This window comes from Phyllobates terribilis, unplaced genomic scaffold (genome assembly GCF_046119375.1).
Source record: "Phyllobates terribilis strain yellow unplaced genomic scaffold, ASM4611937v1 Scaffold_121__1_contigs__length_5197421, whole genome shotgun sequence".
NCBI lineage: Eukaryota > Metazoa > Chordata > Amphibia > Anura > Dendrobatidae > Phyllobates > Phyllobates terribilis.
The window spans coordinates 3,145,649-3,162,514 of record NW_027362881.1 but is presented as its reverse complement, the minus strand read 5'-3'; positions in this window follow the sequence as shown (position 1 = coordinate 3,162,514).

Genomic DNA, 16,866 nt, shown 5'->3' with positions numbered 1-16,866 from the left:
TAGTCCGTTATTCTAGAACTGCTCTGAGAATGGTTCTCTCTGGAGTGTTGGGATTTGGGTTTAGGGTGGGTTATGGGAACTGAAGTTCAGATACTTTGTGCATGTTTTATACTATGGAATTACTATGTCATGTATGTTATTTGAAAGATGGAAAATTTGTATTTGGAGCTTTTCAATAAAAATTATTTGATTAAACAAAAATTATGAAATTAAAATTCCTCCCGTTCTTGAGAAAGAATAGGATTTTTACTAAGAGGTAAACTGCAAGTTGCTTGTTTTACAGGCACTTTACATTTTTGCTAGTTTTGTACGATTACACAATCCCTTGTAAAGGCCAGTGCCAGTTGTACATCTCTCCCTAACTCTTGTTCAGCACTATATTTTATGCCCGTTTTATTATATGGTTTCTAGATTTTGTCCAGCTTTGATAAATAATTAGTATTTATACTTTTGCTTTTAGATAGACTTGAAGAATGCAGATCCGGAGAGGGTGGAGAAACAAATTGAGAAGATGTTTGACATTCCTGCTAGTGACTGTATCCGGGTACAATGCGCTCCAGATCAAAATCATTCCTGTAGGCAAATTTAACTTCGCTGTCTGTACCTTGTCTTTTATTTTTTTTTCTACAAAATTTGGCTGGAAAAGGGGCAATGTAGCGAGGAATTTACATCAATTTTTGGTGTTAAAAAAAAACGAAACTATTTTGTGACGCATCATTTTTGCGCAAAAATGTGCAGCTTCCTATTTTACAGCACTCTTGCAACTTTTAGAAATTGTTCTTGGTAAGCTACACAGGTCTAAGAATGACTGGTGACGTTAAAAGTGGATAAAGATACACGGTGGCTCAGTGGATAAAGATACACGGTGGCTCAGTGGATAAAGATACACAGTGGCAAAGTGGATAATGATACACGGTGGCTCAGTGGATAAAGATACACGGTGGCTCAGTGGATAAAGATACACGGTGGCAAAGTGGATAAAGATACACGGTGGCTCAGTGGATAAAGATACACGGTGGCACAGTGGATAAAGATACACGGTGGCACAGTGGATAAAGATACACGGTGGCTCAGTGGATAAAGATACACGGTGGCTCAGTGGATAAAGATACACGGTGGCTCAGTGGATAAAGATACACGGTGGCACAGTGGATAAAGATACACGGTGGCACAGTGGATAAAGATACACGGTGGCTCAGTGGATAAAGATACACGGTGGCACAGTGGATAAAGATACACGGTGGCAAAGTGGATAAAGATACACGGTGGCTCAGTGGATAAAGATACACGGTGGCACAGTGGATAAAGATACACGGTGGCACAGTGGATAAAGATACACGGTGGCTCAGTGGATAAAGATACACGGTGGCTCAGTGGATAAAGATACACGGTGGCTCAGTGGATAAAGATACACGGTGGCTCAGTGGTTAGCATTGTTGCTTTGCAGCACTGGGATCCTGGGTTCAAATCCCACCAAGGACGACATCTGCAAGAAGTTTGTATGTTCTCCCCGTGTTTGCGTGGGTTTCCTCCAGGTTCTCCAGTTTCCTCCCACACTCCAAAGACATACTGATAGGGAATGTAGATTGTGAGCCCCAATGGGGACAGTGATGATAATGTCTGTAAAGCGCAGCAGAATAGGATGGTGCTATATAAGTGAGTAAAATAAATAAAGATGGAAGTGCTACATAAACATTTATCAAACATCGTGCAACTCTTTGATACATTTGGCAGAAATAATGGTAACACAACCACAAGCAAAACTGACCTGAGGAAGTCCCTTTATGATACATTTTTCGGAAAGAATTTGAAAGATTTAAAGCGTTAGAAATGAAGAAGATTATCCAATATCACAGAAAAAGGAAAAGTCTCCAGATGTTTTTATGCCGGATGCCGGTATGTGTCCATACCTAAAGAAGAGCTGTCAAAAGAATTGGTAAGGAATCCTTTAGTAAACATAAATATCCATAGGGGTTTTGAGTGTTAAAAAAAAAAAGATCTTACGAAAGATTTTGTGATCTGCGTTTACATGATTGTAATAACATTACAGCCCCATTCAGACTTACAGGTTTTACCCATGAGAAACTGAGCAGAACGATATATAGGTTTGTGGGAGAAGATTGAGTATAAATTGTAATTCATTCATTAGATTTGAGAGTCCTCAGTGGTTGATACCTTTAATGGCTAACTGAAAAGATGGTAACAAATTGCAAGCTTTCCAAACTGCTCAGGCCTCTTCATCAGGCAGACCTGAGACCTGAGTAGTCTGGAAAGTTTGCAATTTGTTACCATCTTTTCCGTTAGCCATTAAAAGGTATCAACCAATGAGGACTCTCAAATCTAAATACTCTTCTATCTACTGGCTAACACAGTACAAAGATAGATATTTTTCCTGTATCAATTTATTCAGTGGAATCCTGCTGTTTGTATAGATGAGTCCAGTGGGCGGTCATGCTAGTGATTGACAGCTATCTTTGCCTGCATGGTCATACAGGGAACTGTCAATCACTTAGGACCGCCCACTGGACTAGTGTACATACGGCAGGACTTTCTCTGCATAAAATGCAAGTCTTACTGACTCTCTTCCCACAGATATGTCTATCAGTCTGATCAACTTCTCTGCTCTACAACATCCCCCTACAGATCTTATACCATTTCAACATGACAGGTTCCTTTAATCACCTGCAGACGACATAAGTAGCCATGTTCTGTGTGGCTTACGGAGGGGCTTGATTGCTTGTCAGCTTCAAACAGGTTTCATTTCTTGCGATTCATTGGAGCCGAGTTCTAAACTGTATTAAGAAATTAATTTCTCTGTTTATTTCTATTAGATCTCGGCGAAGCTTGGAACAAATGTGGAAAGTGTTCTTCAAGAAGTTGTCAGGAGGCTTCCACCGTGAGTATGCACTAATGCGGCTCTATCCATCTTCTCTTTATTAAAGGGAACCTGTCACCTTGAAAAATGCTATGTACCTGCAGGTATAGGGTTAATCTGCAGATAAATATTGTTACAATATTGCCCGGCCGCCTTATTGATAGTGCAGGTACCGGGAGAAAATTAACTTCTTTCCTCCCTGCAGCTGCCGGCCTTCACTCATCGTTGTGCACGGAGGGGCTACAGTCTTGGATCACAGCACCGCTCACTATATCGGAGGTGACGGCTGTAAACCTGGCCCGTATTTTGATTGACAGCTTGCTCTGCACAGATGCGCTGCAGAACCACTTAGAATCTGAGTGAAGGAGAGTAGTATGTTCACAGATAGAGAATATGGCTCATCCACGTGCAGATCTGCTCCACATCCGATTACATATTTGTGGGAGAAACCCTAGTGGCAGCCTCATATTTCTGACATGGATCCTCTAGCACTATTTGTGAAACTGCGGCTCCCAGAATAACTTGATGAGAGACCGTCAGCCTGCTGGGATCTGTAGTTTCACTACAGCAGGAGTGTCATAAGCTGCGGACCTCTGCTCACTCCAGCACTGGTCGGCATTTTCAGCACGTGAACGTACGCTATGCTTTCCGGAGACACAAGGGTGTAGGTAACTTTATCAAACCCTTGACTGTAAGTTTGCTGAACCCTAAGTGGATTCGATTGTTCCCACAGTTTCAGTTTCGGACCATTTAAGGGGAATTTACAGGGTTCTGGCCACTGACCAGGGGGATCAGTATCCCTGTATGTCTTTGTATATACTTGATAGAGACCTAGAACAGGTCGAAACGTTATGTGATGGCAGAATAAACTTTGTCTTTTGGAATTCATCACCCCGGACTGAATGCGGTTTACTTACCTTTATACCTCTTAACAGGATGTCTTATTTTTGTGTTTTAGTCCCAAGATTGAAAAGGGCAGCCCTCTTAAAGCCCTGCTGTTTGACTCAACGTTTGATCACTACAGAGGCGTCGTAGCCAGAATTGCCCTGTGTGGAGGTGACGTGTGTAAAGGCAATAAATCGTGTCTGCCCACTCTGGCAAGTGCTATGAAGTCAATGAGGTTGGTATACTGACCCCAGAGGAAGTACCAGCTGAAAAACTAAGGGTTTTTTTAATAATCTTATTAGCCTTTCCCTCTGTCTTCACCAATCAGCCCTCTGTATTGATGATCAGATCAAAGATCTAGACAGGGATTGTCTCACGCTGCATCTCCTTCCTGATTGTATCACTGAGAAGACAGAAGCTGCCCCATCCCATTCTCAAAGAAATGCAGAACCCAATGCATCTGCTGTCCGTGATCCGCTTATTGTCAGAGGACATCATTAGGGACTGCATTTTCTCATTTCTTAAGAAATTGTTGGGGGATCCTGCTAATCGCTGAATAATAAAACTGCAGCACCGCTCCATTTAAGGCAGTGCTTCCGAAACTCCAGTCCTCATGGCCCCCAACAGGTCAGGTTTTCCCCCCAACAGGTCATGTTTTCAGGATTTCCTCAGTATTACACATGTGATGAAAGTATCATCAAGGAATCAGGAATTCTCTCACCTGTGCAATACTATAGAAATCCTGAAGACATGACCTGTGGGGGGCCGTGGGGACTGGAGTTTGGGAAACACTGATTTTAAAGGGACTGTCAGCAAAGAATGACTGTTGAAACCAAGTACAAGCGCTCCATGGATCACGGCGTGGGCCAATCATTTATATACACCTTCCCACCTGCTTGTTTTACCTCTGTCTCCTTCCTTCTATGGTTCTATGAAGCCAGAGCTGTCAATCAAGGAAGAGGAGGGTGTGGATAGAGGGAAAGCAAGCAGGTGGGAAGGTGTATATAAATGATTGACCCCGTCATTAAGCACCGAGAGTTGGGACTAAGTTTGAACAGTCATTCTGTGCTGACAGTCCCTTTAGGTGGACGAGATAAAGATGCAGCTCATTTCACCGCGTAAGGTTGTTTGCCCACTATGCGCTCTCCACGGCGTCTCCAGACTCTGTCACGTCTGTCGCATGAGCTCAGTTTGAACCTGCTTTCATCTATGAAGAGCACAGGGCGCCAGTGGCGACTTTGCCAATCCTGGTGTTCTGTGGAAAATGCCAAGTGTCCTGCACGGTGTTGGGCTGTGACCGCAACCCCCATCTGTGGACGTCGGGCCCTCATACCACCCTCATGGAGTCTGTTTCAAACATTTGTGGCCTGCTGGACGTCATTTTGAAGGGCTCTGGCAGTGCTCCTCCTGTTCCTCCTTGCACAAAGGCGGAGGTAGCGGTCCTGCTGCTGGGTTGTTGCCCTCCTACGGCCCCCTCCACGTCTCCTGGTGTACTGGCCTGTCTCCTGGTAGCGCCTCCAGCCTCTGGACTCTACGCTGACAGATGCAGCAAACCTTCTTGCCACTGCTTGCATTGATGTGCCATCCTGTATGAGCTGCACTACCTGAGCAACTTCTGTGGGTTGTAGAGTCCGTCTCATGCTACCACGAGTGTGAAAGCACAACCAACATTCAAAAGTGACCAAAACATCAGCCAGAAAGCATTGGTACTGAGATGTGGTCTGTGGTCCCCACCTGCAGAACCACTCCTTTATTGAGGATGTCTTGATAATTACCAATAATTTCCATCTATTGTCTATTCCATTTGCACAACAGCATGTGAAATTGATTGTCAATCAGTGTTGCTTCCTAAGTGGACAGTTTGATTTCACAGAAGTTTGATTTACTTGGAGTAATATTCTGTTGGTTAAATGTTCCCTTTATTTTTTTTAGCAGTTTACTTTTTTCCCCACTGTATATAGACAAGATGCACAGCCCAAAAAGGGTGTTCTGTGTACCTATGTTCCCTGGAACTTGTAGGGTCTTATTTGTGGACCTAGGAAGGAGAAAATATTAAAAAATCCCCAAATCACCTCCAAATCACCTCCCAAACCAGTGCCCTCTTATACTCATTGTTGTGTATCCCGCCGTTATTCTGACATCAACATCAGGCAGGGGTGTCATGTGAGCACTACTTCTTCTGGCTTAGATGAAATATGAATGCTGCAACCAAACAGAAGCTGCAACACTCTTGCGTTGCCCCCACCGGTTGTTAACCTCATGTAACCGGTGGGGTATGCAGCGCTGGTCTGGAGATATCAATTTCTTTTAGATTTCTCACCTCCCTTGGCCCATCAATAGTTGGTGTCTAGTAGTGGATAACCCAATTAAAGGGTTATTTCCCTCTCAGATATATCCACCGAATAAGCCATAAATGGCTAATAGATGTTGGCTCCACCTCTGTAGCCCCCCACAGCTATCGAGATAAGGCTGTATCTCTAGTTAATATGAACATAGAAGTGGCTGTGCATGATAGGCTTTCTCCATTCACTTCTATGGAGGTTCAGAATAATACAAAGGGTTGTAGATGTGTTAATAAAGACTACAATGGAAGTCTAATAACAATACATGGGCACTGATTCCCTGTGGGCACCTGAGATCAGCCACTGAAGCTGTAGGGGGGCAGTGTTAGCTTATATATGCACATTTATATGGAGGGTGTTTGTACATATCCCTATGGACCTGTCCCACATCTATGGATTATTTTACATAAATGAACACTGTCCCATTGTGCAGCAAAGGTCTATACAATAAACTGTGTACACCACTGTCTAATGAGGATAATAGAACTGTACTGGTTATTGTATCATTATGGGATGTAATTGATGGCTGTCGTAGCGCAGTGTTTTAATAATTAATTTACTACATCTTTTTACAGAAAACCACATTGGCAGCACGGCATATACAGTAAAATGTTACATGCATATCACATCAAGTGAAAAATCCCCATGGAAATGCCTCTACTAAAGCACGCTGCTATAAAAAACACTCTGTAAAGTAAGTCCACACTGCAGCATGAATATAACGTGCAAGCTAGAAAACAGGTTTGGCCAAAAAATGTATCCATCAGATAGATGTCAACTGTATACTTTTATAATATAGATCTGGACAAGGGTATATATAGCATAGACAGGATTGGGTTTATTAAGGATTGCATTCATACGACAACCCTACAAGGGAACCTGTCACGTGAAAGAATGGCTATTGACCTGCAGATATGCAGTTAATCTGCAGGTTATTTGTCAAATTTATATAGAGGTCTCAAAAAGTCAGAAATCATAAAGGGATCTAATAATAAAATGTAACCTTTATTTATACAATGCTAAAAAGTCATAAATATGATCTAGGACATAAACAAAAACTGCACCCAAAACGTGAAAATATATGAAAGAAAAATATTATTTCTAAAACCAATTCAAATTGCTGTATGTGAACCTCTCTGATGACCCTCAAATGCTCCCATGAAGGGAGGAAAAAAAGCCCCATGTTTAGGAAGTTGGTGAAATGACGTTGAAGGGAAAGGATCTAGGCTGAGATCCTGGATCCATGGATGAATGGCCTATGGAGTTTGAAGATCGGTTGATCACTGGGCTGGATAAATGTGCTACAGTTGTGGAATCTGTCGTCTGGATTTGATGAACTTTCTTAAGGACTGTTGCTACTGGATACCTGTGTTTCTATCGTTTTATCTTGTCGTCTGGAGGAGCGAGGAATGTGAATACAAACTATACTGGTTGACGATACGAAATCTGTGAGCCAACCAAAAGTTGGGAAACAGTGAGTATCGCCTGGTACAAAGGCAGTTGAACTACCGCCCCAGGAAGGGTATCTTGTGCACTGGGGACAATGTATTTTGGCCATTTACCTAGAGTCGTAGTAAAACCTTTGATGTAAGTGTAGCACCCCGAGGGTTCGGCCGCTACAGGGGTATTGCACCTCAAACCAGAGGTGTGATATTCCACTCCCGGGTAAGGATGGAGTGTGGACCAGGACTCAGTAAGCTGCATGCACCACACACACCCCATTTCCGAGGGACAGCTCAACGGTGCTCCCACTAGACAGAAGTGCAGGCACGACAGCATCTGTCCCTGGCTGGAGTGGGGAGGGGGAGGAAAACCCAGTGGTGTAGGAGCAGATAGGGGTGGGTCTCTGGGCATAGGAAGGAGCCCATTGGTTGCTGGTCACCTGGGCTCATGGTCAGAGGGAGGTATAAAAGGTGGGCACCATCTTAGGTCTTGGTTCAGTTCAGTCTGTGAGGAGAGGTTGAGAGGAGAGCTGACAGGGAGCAGCAGCTCAGGCTGAGTGCTGCTCCAGAGGCAGGCCTAGAGAAAAGGCCAGGGCCTGAGAGGAGAAGGAGAAGTGGGCCTGGAGAAGAGGCCAAGGGAAGGAGGAGAAGACAGAACAGGAAGGAACAGAAAGGGAGAAGAAGAGACAGAGAAACAGAAGGGCTCAGGAACAAGAAGGTGGAAGGGACCCTAAGAACCCACGAGAATACAGGGTGAAGGGTCAGGCAGATTAAGGGTACCGGATCCCAAGTTGGTGGAGGAGAAACTACCCTCAGCCAAAGACCGGTCGTCGTGATGATTTATTGGTGCAACACCTCATCAAACCTGCTAGGAAGGCACCATATAGGACAGCGGAGGACGGGGCCCACGTTTAACCGCACAGGTCCGCGGCAGCTGGACAAAAGTGGGTCACTGGTGAGGCAGGCCAGAGAAAGGACAAAAGGGGGTCCTGAGCCATACTTCTGAACTGCCTGGGAGTTGACCGAGCCCCACACCTGGTGGACGCAGCACGGCTCGGGCGGTCACTACTGGTGCCGAAGTGACCCGGAGCACATGAACTGTGAGTAAAGACCCTGGACAGTAACTTGTTGTCTGTGTGCTCCTTTGCGCCTCCAGCACTACCGGTACTGGGACTCTCACCACCATCACTCCCACCATTCACTACACTGCCCTGGGGTCGCACTCTTCCCATGGGGAGTCACACCATCCCAGCTGCATATATCATCAGCCCCAGCGGACTGCCTTGCAGCGGCGGTTCCTAATAACCGCAATCCACGGGTGGCGTAGTCGGACATTATCTAAAGTACGGTAGAAGACTACCATTGGTCTGACCACCCTGAGCCGCGGGACCAGGCCGCCATTACTACTCCCAGCGTCTCCCTATTGCCCGGTTCCGCGTGCCCCACGGCCCAGGGGGCGAGTCATAAGAGATGAACTATTGTTGCATCGTTAACTTGTCTTAGTGATTATTGCAACCCACAACCTCAGATCTTCACATACAGGATTAGAAAAACATTATTGTTTTCTTTCAAAAGCAATATCACATCTGTCCATAGATTGTGACTGGCATTGGACTTCAGCTCTACTGAAATAAATGGAGCTGAGCTGCAATACCACACAGAACCTGTAGACAGGTTGTGGTGCTGTTTTTAGACAAAAAACACAAGTTTCAGATCATGGACAACACCTTTGAAGAGTTAGGCTGCGTGCTCACTATGTGTTTTTCAAGCGTTTTTGCCGCCAAATTTCCGCAGCGAAAACGCTTAAAAAAACGCTTGGTAATACCTGCCCCATGGTCCCCAATGATAATCCGCATGTGCTGTGCACATGCTGCGGAAATTTCCGCTGCGGATTATCATTGCGGAAAAATACGCAGCATGTCCATTAATTTTGCGGACACGCAGAGTAATTGCCGCCATTGACTTGCATTGAATCGCTTAATATCCGCATGACTACATGTGCACATGCGGATATTAAGCGATTCAATGTGCGGATGGTACCCGGGTCTGGAGAAGAGGGGACTCGGGTACCATAGAACGTCGCGTGACCTGTCACATGACTAAATGACGTCCTGAAAGGTCCTTTCACACCACCACGAGCCGTACAAGAGACAGGACGCAGCGGAGAAATGACCGGGGGCCATCAGAAGGTGAGTATAATGTTTTTTTTATTTTTTACCATTGTTATTCTATTTTTTAACTATTAACTTGGCCACACTATATAAATTCATGCCGGTTGCATGGATTTACATAGTGTGACCAAATTGTCAAGCACTTTTATAAGCAATGCTAATATCGCTTGGAAAAGCGCTTGATAACCCGCATGCAGAAATGCATGCAAAAACGCTTGACAAACGCTTCTACCTGGCAAGAAAAACGCATGTAAAATCCGCATCCTTTCTTCCTGCCAGGTAGATGCAGCATTTCTGTAGCATGGGCACTTAGCCTTATGCAGTACTTCTCTCTTTTGTCAGATATTCAGGTGTAAAGAAACACTGCTGTACTCCCAGGAATAGGATTCACATTTTTACAATAAGTTCCCAGGGTCCGCCCGTGGTGTAGAGCTCCAGAGACATTTTTTTCTCCATATTATTAATTAACGCTTACAATATTCTAAATCCAGATGTAGCAGCCACTAATAAGACAGCTGTAGTCCACTACTAGCGCACAGTGATGTGGTGCGCTCCACTATTAACATAGCACAGCATATGGCGGCTGCTATATCAGTACTCTAGAATATAAAAAATAATTTCCATATTCTAAATATACATGAGTGCAAATAATAATTATTTTATAGCACCAACATATTCCGCAGCAATTTACAATACTTGTAAAAACAATATCAGACATTACATCGTAACACATAATTCAACAAAAACTAAAAGGAGTGAGGGCCCTGCTCGCAAGAGCTTACAATCTATTAGAAAATAGCAGGATGAGCAAAAGGGGCTTGTATTGTATAGTCCAGTCGTCATTCTAATAAATAGGGGTATTCACATAACGCTTCATGAACCAGTCATCAGTCAGTACCTGTATAAGGACAGATACAAAGTGCTACTGAGTGCACGGATTGTTGAGAATAGATGACAGAAGGTACAAGATTCTAAGAATTTAAGAAGAGAGAACGGGCAATGATTAGATTAGTGAGGTACTGTGATAGGCTAGTCTAAAGAAATGTGGTTTTGGAGCACATTTAAAACTGTGGATACTGGGAATTAACCAGATTGTTTGGGGTAATGCATTTCAGAGAACTGGAGCAGCATGAGAGAAGATTTTGAGTGGGAGGTTTGGATTATAGAGCATGTCAGGATACAGTCATTAGCATAACAGAAAACGGAGATAGGGTGGTAGACAGAGGTGAGGGAGGAGATGCAGGGTGGTACAGAACTGTGGAGAGTGTTGTGGGTGATATTGATAAGTTTATATTGTACTCTTTAGCAGATGCAACCAGTGCAATGACTGAAACAGGGTGGAAGCATCGGTGTAACAGCTGGACAGAAATATGAGCCCCGCTGACGCATTTAGGATGGATTTGAGAGGAGAGTTTAGTAAAAGGGAGAATATTTAGTAGAGTTGCAGTAGTCCAGATGAGAATGAATCAGAGCAAGGGTTTGAGCATACGACCTATTATATCGGACGAGTGTTATCCTTGGTTTTCACGGATAGCCCTCGTATCCATGTTATTATATTGGGCTGTGCACTTGACCCAGTCATCCGAGGGAGAAAAAAAAATAAATTGGTGACATGTCATATTTTCATCCGAGTGTTGGATCAAAATTGGCAATGCAAGTCTATGGGTCCGTGGAAAACATCTAATCTCACTCGGTAGACATCCGAGTTCAGTCCGATGTCCACGGACTGCCATAAATCGAGAAGGGTGAACAATATATTTTTTCCCACCTCTTAATGTGACTGGAAAGCCTAAATGGCAGTGGATCAGGCCTTCCCTTGGCCTCCGGCAGCTTATCGGTACCCCACAATCGCTTTAGCAGTAACTTCTCCATTTAAATGCCGCTGTCAGAAATTGACAGCATAATCTAAATGGTTAACAGCTGCATTTGATGCTTAGCGCCGGCAATTGCTGTTTGAGACAGATGCCAGCTGTGTGACAGTCAGCGTTTACTGTGTGTGAACCAGGTACAGCTCCTGATCCCACTTCACACACTCGGTCCCATTCTAAGGCAGAATTTTTAGGCGGGCATCTCACAGGGCAATATTTTGCCACCCATTGAGATAAACTTCTGACCGTCACCTGAAACGAGATGCTAATCTGCAGTATATATATAGGACCAGCGACGGACAAATGATTGGTGCAACCTGTGCAGCTGCACAGGAGCCCAAATGATAAGGGGGCCATTACAACCTCCAAAGCAGCTTCTGTCAGGCACATTGAGCCATATACTTTTTTTGTGTTTGTGTGACAGTAATGGGGCATTGCCTCGCACCACTATCAGAGGAGAGATGGTCGCACATGTGCAACTCACTCTCTTGTCTGCTATGACCTATGGAATCTGATTGGGCAACTGCTAAACTTTTCCATGGCACTGGGTGTGACGAGTCACCCTAAGGGTGTGTGCACACATCATCATTTTCGGGTGGAAACTAGAATGTATTGGCTCCTTCCAGGTCCTGAGTGCAGGACCTGGAAGGAGCCCATGCATTCTAGCGTCTTTACTAGTGAGCCAGCCAGAATGTATGGGCTGTAGTCAGGACTTGGAAGGAGCCCATACATTCTGGAAGATAGCAGAATCTATGGGGTCCTGTCAGATTTATATTATTGGAGGCAGCAGAATCTATGGGGTCCTGTCAGGTTTATATTATTGGAGGCAGTAGAATGCATGAGCTCCTGTCGGGTATATATTATTGGAGGCAGCAGAATGTATGGGCTCCTGTCAGGTATATATTATTGGAGGCAGCAGAATGTATGGGCTCCTGTCAGGTATATATTATTGGAGGCAGCAGAATGTATGGGCTCCTGTCAGGTATATATTATTGGAGACAGCAGGATGTATGGGCTCCTGTCGGGTATATATTATTGGAGGCAGCAGAATGTATGGGCTCCTGTTGGGTATATATTATTGGAGGCAGCAGAATGTATGGGCTTCTGTCAGGTATATATTATTGGAGGCCGCAGAATGTATGAGCTCCTGTCGGGTATATATTATTGGAGGCAGCAGAATGTATGGGCTCCTGTCACGTATATATTATTGGAGGCAGGAGAATGTATGGGCTCCTGTCAGGTATATATTATTGGAGGCAGCAGAATGTATGGGCTCCTGTCTGGTTTATATTATTGGAGGCAGCAGAATGTATGGGCTCCTGTTGGGTATATATTATTGGAGGCAGCAGAATGTATGGGCTTCTGTCAGGTATATATTATTGGAGGCAGCAGAATGTATGAGCTCCTGTCGGGTATATATTATTGGAGGCAGCAGAATGTATGGGCTCCTGTCACGTATATATTATTGGAGGCAGGAGAATGTATGGGCTCCTGTCAGGTATATATTATTGAAGGCAGCAGAATGTATGGGCTCCTGTCGGGTATGTATTATTGGAGGCAGCAGAATGAATGGGCTCCTGTTAGGTATATATTATTGGAGGCTGCAGAATGTATGGGCTCCTGTCGGGTATATATTATTGGAGGCAGCAGAATGTATGGGCTCCTGTCAGGTATATATTATTGGAGGCAGGAGAATCTGTAGGCTCCTACCAAGTATATATTCTTGGAGGCAGCAGAATGTATGGGCTCCTACCATGTCCTGACTACAGCCCATATGTGGCGTCCTGCTACGCCTAGGTGCCACACAACCCAGTTGGGTGCATGGATTGACTTCTCCACAAGAGGCCCTCACTACATTCATACACCTCCACCCTTCCACCTCACACCAGCTGAGGGAGCCCATTAGGGACATATACATAGGGAAGGTGAAGCCAGGAGCTGAGTTCGGAGTTGTGAGAGAGTGTGCTGGCACTTAGACCAGTGAAGAGGCAGCACGCTGGCTGCTGTGCTTAGGCGAGCCAAGGCCTACGGCACGAATGAGGAGTTAGGGCCCCGAGTGTGGCTGACGGCAAAGAGAAAAGTAGAGAGGAGTTGAGGGGGCAGAGGAGCGTACCAGGCTCACTCCGAAATATATACCGGACATCGGGTCCGCGCCTTCCGGGTTCCTTCATACCCAGTAGGGATCACCGGACACCTGGAGGACTACAAGTCCCAGGTCGATCAACGCTGACTACAGCACCAGGGCTAGGAGTCACGGAGGCCCCAGTGTCCAGGGAGAGTGATCTCCAAGAGAAGGCCCTACCACCAGGTCAGCAGGTGCAAGAGAGAGAGACAGTAATTAAGCCATGCCCTGCTCCAGGCAGGTCAGAAGCTTAGCAAGTGGAAGCGACGGATCAGGAGGCCCTATACCCGCTCACTGGGGAGAGTCCAGAAATGCACCCTGCCTACCGAGTACCCTGGACCATACCACACCGACACCAGTAAAGGTACCGAAGCGCACCCCCGTGTGAGTGTCTGTCATTTCTTCCTGAACCGCCCTGGCTGTCTCTCCCCTGCACTGCTAAACATTACCCCCCACGCTGCCCTGAGGCCCGCACCACCTGTGGGGAGCCGTTCCATCATAAGCTGCCCTAACATCTGCCTCAGAGGACTTCTCCGCAGCGGCGGCTCCCTTTAGCCGCAATCCACAGGTGGCGTCACAAACTCTTATAATCCCCTGTAAATATTTCCCCTTTTGTTGACCGCCCTGGGCCACGGACCGGGCCAGCCACCGTAATATCCCCCGCAAGCATCCATAGGCCCGGCTGCTGAGTACTCCACGGCTCTGGGGCCCTGAAACAGGTTAGTCCAGCCAGCATGCAAGATAAAAATAAAATGCTGACGGAACAGTTCATCCGGGGGTTGAGGTCCCAGGAGGAGAGCAGAACTCTACGGTGGTGGGCCTTAGATCATCCAGATGCCAACTTTGACACCCTTAAGGACATGGCTATAAAGGGTCTGCAGTCCGTGGAAACAACAGATACTGCTATCCAGCGCTACCAGGGTGGGGCCACCCCAGTGCCCACAGCGCCCACTGCTCCTTCATTAACGGCTGAAACAAAAATGCAAACAGTGCCTCGTAGCGAGCTGGACAGACTACGCTCTGAAGTGCGCCAGTTAAGTAAAACCCTGGCCACTGTCCTGAGCACCCTGCAGCTACAGACGGAGCCTGAGCCGGAAGGAAGGATCCTACTGGCCGACAGCCCTGAAGATGTCCCCTGGATGAGGAGAAGAAGGAGGACAAAGCCACCCCGTAGGAGAACAACGCCACCCCGGAGGAGGACAACACCACCCCGTGGGAGGACCAACGACCAACGTCGCCCTACAGGAGACTTCATCTGCTACCGCTGCCACAAGGCAGGTCGCAGAGCGCAGAACTGTCCTTTAAACGAGCAAACCCTGGGGCCGAGGGCCGACACCCAGGAGTAAATCAACCAGGCCTATGAAACTGGTACCATCGGTTCGTGTGAGGAAGACCTTTCCTGTCCATTGTGCTGGATGGCATTGCGACACCTGCCCTGCTGGACACCGGCTCGCAGGTAACCATCATACCTGATGTCCTCTACAAAAGGTACTGGTCTGTAGATGAACTCCAGCCACCAGCCCGAACCTCTCTGTGTATCCCTCTAACGGCCTTTCTCTTAACCTAGTAGGGTTTAAGGATGTGACAGTGAAGGTGGGGAGAGCGGAACTAAAAGACCAAGGACTGATTGTAGTGGAGTCTAATCCTGGTGATACAGACTTGTATATGATACTTGGTACAAATATTGTTGGTAACTGGGAGAAGTGTTGTTTTTGCTCCAACAGATTGCTGACACTGCCAAACCAGGGCAGAGGAAGGTGCTCCAGAGAGAGATACGAGCCCTCCTGTACCAGCAACAGGTAAAGCTAACAGGTGGTGAGATCGGTAATGTACGGGTGACAGACCCGATACCCATTGTGATTCCCCCGATGAGTGAAATGCTGATTTGGTGTAGGGCAGCAATAGGTCTCAAGGACAGAACTACCAGGCGGTAGTGGAGCCCATTGGCTCAGAGCACAGACCTACACTCTTAACTGCCAGAGGGGTGGTTGATGCACGCAATGGGAGGGTACCCGTACGTCTCCTAAATTGTGGGGAGGACGAAGTTAAATTACCAAGATACGCCACTGTTGCCCGGTTGTATACTGTGAATGATGATGCCATACACACAGTATAGTTCTTGACCTCATCAGACACTGTGGAGGACAATGACTCCGAAACCCAGGTGGAGGATTGGTGTCAACAGCTCCATATTGGGACTGACGCCACTCCTGTCCATCAAAAACAAGGTGTACACAGGGTGGTCCAGGAATACGAACAGGTATTCAGCAAACACCCACTTGATTTTGGGAGGATTAAAGGGGTACAACACCATATACCCACAGGTGACCATCCACCCATCAAAGAACGTTACAGACCCATACCACCAGCACACTACCAAAAAGAGAAGGAAATGTTGCATGATATGAAGAGAGCAGGGGTAATAAGAGATAGTTGTAGCCCTTGGGCAGCTCCCCTGGTCCTGGTCAGGAAAAAGGATGGAAGCATGAGGATGTGTGTAGATTACAGACAGGTAAATCGCATAACACATAAAGATGCATACCCTTTACCCCATATAGAGGAATCCCTGGCTGCACTAAAGTCTGCAAATTACTTTTCTACCCTTGACCTCACTAGTGGGTACTGGCAAGTAGCAGTTGCTGAGGAGGACCGGGAGAAGACGGCCTTCACTACCCCGATGGGACTCTGCGAGTTCAACAGCATGCCGTTCGGACTCTGCAATGCCCCTGGAACGTTCCAGAGATTGATGGAGTGCTGTTTGGGACACCGTAACTTCGAGACCGTGCTGCTATACCTGGATGACGTAATAGTTTACTCCAAGACTTATGAGGACCATTTGAAGCACCTGGCGGAGGTATTTGAAGCATTGTCCGGTATGGGATGAAATTGAAACCTTCCAAGTGCCACCTGCTTAAACAGAAGGTTCAGTAGCTGGGGCACATCGTCAGTCCAGAAGGCGTAGCACCAGACCCGGATAAGGTCACAGCCATCCAGAAATGGCCAGAACCGAACAATCTCAAGGAGGTACATCAGTTACTGGGACTGGTCGGGTACTACCGGAGATTTGTAAAGGACTACACCAAGAAGGCAGTGCCTTTGCAAGATTTCCTGGTAGGACAGTCCAACAGAGGCAAAATCCCCCTTCCAGTGGGGTAAAGAAC